Raw genomic sequence first — 9,536 nt, 5'->3', positions numbered from 1 at the left:
CTTCTATTCCCAGTTTTTTGAGGGTTTTTATTATGAAGGTGCTGAGACCAGCTCAGTTGGGGAGACCCCAACCCAGTGGTGCTAGAGGAATTAAAGACAAACACACACAGAAATGTAGAGGTGTGAAGTGGAAAATCAGGGATCTCACAGCCTTCAGAGCTGAGAGCCCCAAACAGAGATTTACCCACGTATTTATTAACAGCAAGCCAGTCATTAGTATTGTTTCTATAGATATTAGATTAGCTAAAAGTATCCCTTATGGGAAACCAAGGGATGGGCCGAAATAAAGGGACGGGTTGGGCTAGTTATCTGCAGCAGGAGCATGTCCTTAAGGCACAGACTGCTCATGCTGTTGTTTGTGGTTTAAGAACGCCTTTAAGTGGTGTTCTTCCCTGGGTGGGCAAAGTGTTCCTTGCCCTCATTCTGGTAAACCCACAACCTTCCAGTGTGGGCGTTATGGCCATCATGAACATGTCACAGTGCTGCAGAGATTTTGTTTATGGCCAGTTTTGGGGCCAGTTTAAAGGCCAGATTTTGGAAGGGTGTGTTCCCCATATGTCCCCCTTCTTTGATTTGCAAAGCAATAAAAGCAAGAGCAGCTTTTTCATGGTGAGCTACTTCTCCCAGGAGTCAGTATCCCCATCTGCAGACTATACAAAGACAAACAACAGAGATTAAAAGCACAATGATCATTGAAATCACAGAGCTTCCACGTGTTTTTATCCATTTTAATGCATTGCTAGCTGCTAATATATCTGCAGCTCCTTCAAGCACTTCAGTTTCTGGCATTAAGATCAGGTGTGCCTGGGATGCTTTAAATATTTGTTCTTTTAATTTTGCAATATCAAAAAACAAGTTTGTAGAGTGTCCTTCTAGATGCTTTTTTAATCTGTCCTAAATTGGATCTTATTAAGAGCTATTAATAGTTTCCACAAATCCTTACGTTTAACTCCTAAAACAAGCCATATCATTTGAAGTTGATGTACCACTATACCACCATGGTTCCAGATAACAGGAACTCTTGTCATACTTTTTATCATTTCTACTGTCTGACCATTTTTTTCAGATCAGCTGAACATAGTGTGGCCATGACACACAGACTGAGAGGTGCAATTTAGGCTAAACATCCCCTTAGGGGACCAATCAATAATGATTCCATAGGAATCACTGTCTAGCACCTCTGCCTGTTCTGCAATGCAACCTTCTTCAACAAATACGTTCACTATTTCTGGCCAGGTTCTATTTTGTTTACAAATAAGTTTTTGAGGGCGGTATGCTTCAATTATAGGAGCAGATTTATTATGGTAAATACTGAGATAAGAAAGCATGTGTAACTGGGTCATAGAGTGATTATATCCAGGCATTACTGCCAGCTAAGATTGATAAATATGCCCATAAGTATAATTGTTCTCTGTGTCAGCCCTTGTTGAAGGAATACTCACAACAGTTGTGATCACCGCTATCATAGCTACCATTAAATTACTCATTGTGACTGGTCATTCTGCTTTCCTCAGGTTTTCTTCCGCCATCTGTGACAGTTTCTTGATCTGTCCCCATGTAGGTGGCTGTGTTCAGCAGGTGTTGCTCATGACAGTTGGGGTCCTCCTCAGTGTCAGTCTCGACATGGCTGCAACTGGCAGTTCCTTGGGATCCTCCCGGAGTCTCTTCCTCAGCCTCTGGCTCAGGATAAGGTTTCAGGTGTCTTGATTGTATCCAAATAGGCTGTTGATTTTGACCTTGAGAAATACAAACATAACCTCTACCCCAAGTTATTTTACCTATTTCCCAACTTTTTGTTTTTGGGTCTCTCCACCAGTTGTTCTGTTCTGTCTTTGTAGCTGGTTTCTGTAGATGCTGTTCAGCTGCTGATAACATCTGGCCTTTCGGCAGGCTTAAAAAATTTAAAGTTAATAATGCTAGATTCAATTGAGTATGGGTTGTCCCATAATCCTTGTTTCTCCCCCCCCCTTTTTTAAATCAGTTGTTCATCTGTATGAAATCATACCTGAGCATTTTCAATTAACTGTGTGGAATGAACCACCTATGAAGAATCAGAAATCACATTAATAGGCATACTCATCTGTGAAGCAATTAAAATGCTTAGCAGGCTGCAGGTTGTTTACCACAGGAATTGTAAATGCAAACCATTCACAGTCTTGCTCAGCTAAGGGGGTAGTAAACAAACAGTCTTTTAAATCTGTGACTATTAAAGGCCAGTTTTTTGGAATTATAGGAGAAGAAGGCAATCCTGGCTGTAGTGTTCCCATAGGTTGTATAACTGAATTGATGACTCTTAAGTCAGTTAACATTCTCCATTTACCTGATTTTTTCTTAATGACAAAAAATGGAGAATTCCAAGGGGAAAATGTTGGAGCTATATGCCCATTTTCTAATTGTTCAGAAACTAATTTCTCTAAAGCCTCCAGTTTCTCTTTACTTAGTGGCCATTGTTCTATCCAAATTGACTTATGTGTTAACCATTTTAAAGGTATAGGTTCTGAAGGCTTAACAATGGCTGCCGTTAAAAATGATATCCTAATCTTTGGCGGGAACTTTGTCTTTCCACTTGAAGCGGTTCTTTCAAGCCTTGCAAATTTTTTTCTAGTCCCATACCAGGGACATACCCCATTTCATGTGTCATATGTTGACTTTGAGGGCTGTATAATTGTTCTGGAATTAGAACTTGTGTTCCCCATTGTTTAATAAATCTCTCCCCTATAAATTTATAGGTACAGAAGTTATAATTGGTTGAATAGCCCCAGGTTGTCCATCGGGCCTGAAACTATGTAAAATATAACTACTTTGATATACTTCAGGGACTTTACCAACTCCAACTATGTTAAATTGAGCAGGTTGAATTGGCCATGTGGATGGCCAGTGCTGTAGAGAAATGATTGAAATGTCCCCTCCTGTATCTACCAAACCTTCAAATTTCTTTCCCTGAATAGTTATTTCATAGGTAGTATGTTTATCAGTAATTTGATTTACCCAATCAGCTGCTTCGCCTTGTTTATTTGTGCTTCCAAATCCTCTTGTTCATTTAATTTCACATTTTCCCATTCTCACATTCGGCGCAATAAGGAGTGGTGGTTTGTGCTTTCCTGGCTCTGCTTTCCAGGGAACAGAAGTAGATATAATAATTTGAATTTCCACATTATAATCTGAATCAATAACTCCTGTATGTATTTGTACCCCTTTTAAATTTAAACTAGACCTGCCTAGAAGTATCCTATCATCCCTGCTGGCAAGAGTCCACAGACTCCTGTTGGGACCTTTTGTGGGGGTTCCCCAGGCAGAAGACTCACAGCATTTGTGCAGCATAAATCTACTGTGGCACTACCAGCTGTGGTGGGGGACAGCCATTGTACCAGGGGTGAAGGAATGGCCTGAGCCGGAAATGCCCATTTGGAACAGGGCCCGGGATGGGCCCCTCATGACATTTCTTGAAATCAGGTTTGCATCTTTATCAACCTTAGAGTGTCACTGATTAGCCCAATGTTTTCCTTTTTTACATTTTGGATATATTTCAGGCTCAGCAGTTTTCTCTTCACCCCTATGTGGCAGCCTGACTCGCTGATTTTTTTCTACATTCTTTTTTAGTATGACCATGCTTCCCACAGGTAAAACAAACTCCAGGGAAATGGAGTATATCCTTTATCCACTCTCAGTCCTGCCATTGCCTGTGCTAGCAGAGTAGCCTTATGCAGATTATCTCCAATACCATCACAGGCCTTGATATAATCAACTAAATGTACTTTCCCTCTGATAGGTCACAGAGCAGCCTGGCAATCGGGATTAGCATTGTCGAAAGCTGATAACTGCAGCACTATATCCTGAGCAGCTGAATCTGCAATCACCTTTTTAAGAGACTCCTGTAACCAAGCTATAAAATCCATGCGTGGTTCTTTTGGTTCCTGTTTTATAGCACTAAAGGAAGGGTATTGTTCTCCACATGAAGTGATTTTTTTTCCCCAAGCTCTAATGCACACTCCTTTAAGCTGTTCTATGGCATTATCCTGCATGACCACTTGTGCATCTAAACCAGCCCAGCTGCCAACCCCCAAAACTTGTTCTGCAGTTATATTAACTTGAGGTTGAGTCTGGGTGTTGTGAGCAGCCTGAATTGAAGCTTCATCTGCCCACCAAATTTTCAGTTGTAAGAACTGAGCAGTAGTTAGACAAGCTCGAGTAAGAGTGTCCCAGTCAGTCAGAATCATGTGACTGGAAACAGCAGCATTCTTTAACAGTCCTATTACAAAAGGAGGAACTGGTCCATACTGATTAATAGTTTGTTTAAATTCTTTGAGTAATTTAAAAGGAAAAGCCTCAAATGTAGCTGTAATATTTCCCTGTTGATCTAGGGGTGTATTCTAAAATGGAACTGCCGAGCCTCTAAATCACTCTCTTGTCTAGCTTGCTGAATTCCTGCCTGAATAGAACTAAGAGCAGTCACTTGAGGCACTGCTCAAACAGTCACTGGGGCAACTACTTTTTGCCCACTGTGCTCTGGAAAAGAAAGATCTGGAGGATCTTTTTCTTCAAAATAATAATGAGGGGGTGCAGAAGGGTAGGGATGAACCTGTCCCTCCTTTTCCACTTTAGCTTTAGCTGGCAAATAAATATGCTCTGTAACCTCTTCTGTTACTTCATTATACTGTCCTTCCTCCTCATCATCAGTGTGAAAAAGTTCCAAGGTGGAACAAACCAAAGCCCACACTTGTCCCTTTGTTACCCTGATGCTTCTGAGCTCCCTTTCTTACTCACCATGGGGATTGCTTTAAGAGTAATTGGGTGTCCTCCAGCTAGATCCACATTCTCCAAACATCTCTCCGGTGAACCTTTGACCAGATTTGAGCCCCCACAATGGACCCCACTTGCCAAGACCAGCTTGGTTGGGGAGACCCTAACCCAGTGGCACTAGAGGAATTAAAGACAAACACACACAGAAATATAGAGGTGGGAAGTGGGAAATCAGGGTCTCACAGCCTTCAGAGCTGAGAGCCCCAAACAGAGATTTACCCATGTATTTGTTAGCAGCAAGCCAGTCATTAGCATTGTTTCTATAGATATTAGATTAGCTAAAAGTATCCCTTATGGGAAACCAAGGGATGGGCTGAAATAAAGGGATGGGTTGGGCTGGTTATCTGCAGCAAGAGCATGTCCTTAAGGCACAGATCGCACATGCTATTGTTTGTGGTTTAAGAATGCCTTAACAAGGCACAAGTATACATATGTAACAAACCTGCACGTTATGCACATGTACCCTACAACTTACAGTATAATAATAATAAATAAATTAAAAAAAAAAAAAAAAAAAAGAATGCCTTTAAGTGGTTTTCTGCCCTGAGTGGACCAGGTGTTCCTTGCCCTCATTCCAGTAAACCCACAACCTTCCAGCGTGGGCATTATGGCCATCATGAACATATCACAGTGCTGCAGAGATTTTGTTTATGGCCAGTTCTGTGGCCAGTTTAAAGGCCAGATTTTGGGGGGCCTGTTCCCAACATGAAGAGATGTTAAATTTTTTCAAATGCTCTCTCAGCACCAATTGAAATAATCACATAGTTTTTATCCTTCATTCTGTTGATCAGTGTTCTCTTTTTGATGTATGATTATTTACTTGCTATTTTTGTCCTTCTTTGTGGAGGACGCAAGTACTGGGTGCATCTAGTCATCTGTCTTGAAGCCCCACTAATTTTCTGTACTTTTATAACTTTTTATGACTTAATGATTTAGATGAATCTGAAGCTTTTTGAGTTTTTGTTAAAAACACAACATCCACATTGTATACATTTCCTGAAAGATTAGAAGATCCAGAAAAGAAGGATGCCAATAATGTTTTCTCATTCTTTGAAATGATTATGAAACTAACAAAACAAGGGAGTTTTGAAGTAGAAAGGGGAAGATTGAAGCATTTATAAATTATGATGTGGTGGAATGTAGTAATGGAGTAAAATATTTGTGAGGCCACTCGAGAATGAAATGCTTTAAAGAAATGGTTCCCCTTGGGCACTTCTTGATATAAAACAGAGAGAGAAAGAGAGAAATTCTGCTATAAGTAATGGAGGAAAAGGTAGAACTTCCTCTATAGCTGAGGTATTTAATGGGTATTTAATGGAAAATTCTCTGCTCAACACATAGCCACTAGTCCCATTCTTGATGGCCATCCTTATGTAGTATATATTCTTTAGTGATTTAAGGGACAAGAAAACAAAAGAAAAAGTGATCCATTACATGTTGGTCTAGTTCACACCTGTGTTCATATTAGGTGTTAAATGCAAACATATCATAGTCATTTGAATAGACTAACTGGAATGAGCCTGTTACTTTTATCTTTTTTATACATGTGTCTTTTTTTTTATTTACTTCTTTTTTAAAAATTTTAAACATTATTTTAAAAAATTTGTGCATACATAATAGGTGTATATATTTATTCAGTACCTGAGATATTTTGATACAGGCGTGCAATGTCAAATAAAGACATCATGAAGATAGAAATATGTTAAACTATTTTGTGGTTATTGTTGTTTTGTGAATAGTTTATTTTTTTTTTAACTTTTATTTTAAGTCCAGGGGTACATATGCAGGTTTGTTACATAGGTAAACTTGTGTCATGGGGGTTTGTTGTACACATCATTTTATCCTCCAGGTATTAAGCCTAGTACTCATTAGTTATTTTTCCTGATGATTTCCTTCCTCCCACCCTCCACCCTCCAATAGGGCCCAGTGTGTGTTGTTCCCCTCCATGTGTTCTTATCATTCAGCCCTCACTTATAAGTGAGAACATGTGGTATTTGTTTTTTTCATTCCTGCATTAGCTTGCTAAGGATAATAGCCTCCAGCTTCATCCATATCCCTGCAAATGACAAGATCTCATTTTTTGGGGGGCTGCATAGCATTCTATGTACCACATTTTCTTTATCCAGTCTATCATTGATGGGAATTTAGGTTGATTCCATCTCTTTACTATTGTGAATAGTGATACCATGAACATATGCTTGCATGTGTGTTTATAACAGAATGTCTTATATTCCTTTGGGTATATATCCAGTAGTGGGATTGCTGGGTTGAATGGTGGTTCTGCTTTTAGGCCTTTGAGGAATTGTCACACTGTCTTCCACAATGGTTGAACTAATTTACATTTCCACCAACAGTGTATAAGCATTCCTTTTTCTCCACAACCTAACTAGCATCTGTTATTTTTTGACTTTTTCATAGTAGCCATTCTGACTTGTGTGAGGTGGTAGCTCATTGGGGTTTTGATTTGCATTTCTCTAATATTCAGTGATGTTGAGCTTCCTTTCATATAATTTTTGGCTGTATTTATGCCTTCTTCTCAAAAGTGTATGTTCATGTCCTTTGCCCACTTTTTAATGATATTTTTCTTGTTAATTTTATTTGTTTCTTACATATGCTTAGACCTTTGTTAGATACATAATTTGCAAAATTTTCTCCCATTCTGTAGGCTCTCTGTTCAGTTTGAAGATAGTTTGTTTTGCTGTGCAGAAGCTTTTTAGTTTAATTATATCCCCTGTGCCAATTTTTGCTTTTGTTGTAGTTGTTTTTGGTGTCTTCATCATTAAATCTTTGCCCATGCCTCTATGTCCTGAATGGTATTGCCTAGGTTGTCTTCCATGATTTTTATACCTTTAGGTTTTACATTTAAGTCTTTAATCCATCTTGAGTTAAATTTTGTGTATGGCATAAGGAAGCAGTCCAGTTTCAATCTTCTGCATATGACTAGCCAGTTATTCCACACCATTTATTGAATAGTGAACTGTTTCCTCATTGTTGGTTTTTGTCAGGTTTGTCAAAGATCTGATGGTTGTAAGTGTGTGGCCTTATTTCTGAGTTGTCTGTTCTGTTCTATTGGCCTGTGTATTTGTTTTTATATCAGTATCATGGTTTTTCTGGTTACTGTAGCCCTGAATGATGATTTGAAATCAGGTAATGTGTTGCCTCCACTTTTTTTCCATTTGCTTGGGATTGTCTTGGCTATTCAGGCTCTGCTTTTGTTCCATATGAATTTTAAAATAGTTTATCCAATTGTGTGAAAAATCTCAATGGTGGTTTAATAATGTTAGCAGTGAATCTATAACTTTCTTTGAGCAGTTTTTCCATTTTAGTGATATTCATCTTCCTATCCATGAGCATGAAGTGTTTTTCTGTTTGTGTGTGTCTCCTCTGAATTCTTTTAGAAGTATTTTGTAGTTCTCCTTGCAGAGATCTTTCATCTCCCTACTTAGCTGTATTCCTGGGTATTATATTCTTTTTGTGGCAGTTGTGAATGTGAGTACATTCCTGATTTGGCTCTTGGCTTGACTTTTGTTGGTGTACAGGGATACTAGTGATTTTTGCATGTCGATTTTATATTCTGAGACTTTGCTGAAGTTGTCTATCAGCTTAAGAAGCTTTCGAGGTAGGATTATGGGGTTTGGTAGATATAGGACTATGTCATCTATAAACAGGGATATTTTGACTTCTTCTCTTCCTGTCTGGATGCCCTTTATTTTTCTCTCTTCCCTGATTGCTCTGGTCAGGACTTCCAGTACTATGTTCAATAGGAAAGGTGAAAGAGGGCATCCTTATCTTGTGCTGTTTTTTAAGGGGAATGTTTCCAGCTTTTGGCCATTCAGTATTATGTTGGCTGTGAATTCATCATAGATAGATAGCTCTTATTATTTTCAGGTATGTTCCTTCAATATCTAGTTTATTGAGAGTTTTTAACCTGAAGAAATGTTGAATTTATCAAAAGCCTTTTCTGCATCTATGGGGATAATCATGTAGTTTTTGTCTTTAGTTCTGTTTATGTGTTGAATCACATTTATTGATATCTGAATGTTGAACAAACCTTGCATCCCAAAAATAAAGCTTAATTTATCATGGTGGTTAAGATTTTTGATGTGCCACTGGCTTTTATGCCACTATTTTGAGGATTTTTGCATTGATATTCATCGAGAATATTGACTTAAAGTTTTTGTTGTTATTATGTCTGCCAGGTTTTGGTATTAGGATGATGTTGGCTTCATAGAATGATTTAGGGAGGAGTTCCTCCTCTCAATTTTTTGTAATACTTTCAGTCAGAATAGTACTAACTCTTCTTTGTACCTCTGGTAGCATTCAGCTGTGAATCTGTCTGGTCCTGGGCTTTTTTGTTGTTGTTGTTGGTAGCCTGATTTTTGCTGCCTCAATTTCAGAGCTCCTTATTAGTCTGTTCAGGGATTCAATTTATTCCTGGTTCAGTCTTGAGAGGGTGTTTGTGACCAGGAATTTATCAGTTTCTTCTAGATTTTCTAGTTTATTTGCATAGAGGTGTTTATGATGTTATTTGATGGTAGTTTTTATTTCTGTGGGGTCAGTGGTAATATCTCCCTTGCCCTTTCAGATTGTGTTTATTTGAAACTTCTCTCTACTTCTTTATCAGTTAAGCAGTCTATTTTATTTGTTTTTTCCTCCAAAAATCAGCTCCTGGATTTGTTGATCTTTTGAGTCATTTTTTTTTGTTTCTCAATCTCCTTCAGTTCAGCTCTGGTTTT

Source organism: Theropithecus gelada, chromosome 6 (genome assembly GCF_003255815.1).
Source record: "Theropithecus gelada isolate Dixy chromosome 6, Tgel_1.0, whole genome shotgun sequence".
Taxonomy (NCBI): Eukaryota; Metazoa; Chordata; class Mammalia; order Primates; family Cercopithecidae; genus Theropithecus; species Theropithecus gelada.
Note: the sequence above shows the minus strand (reverse complement) of the source record.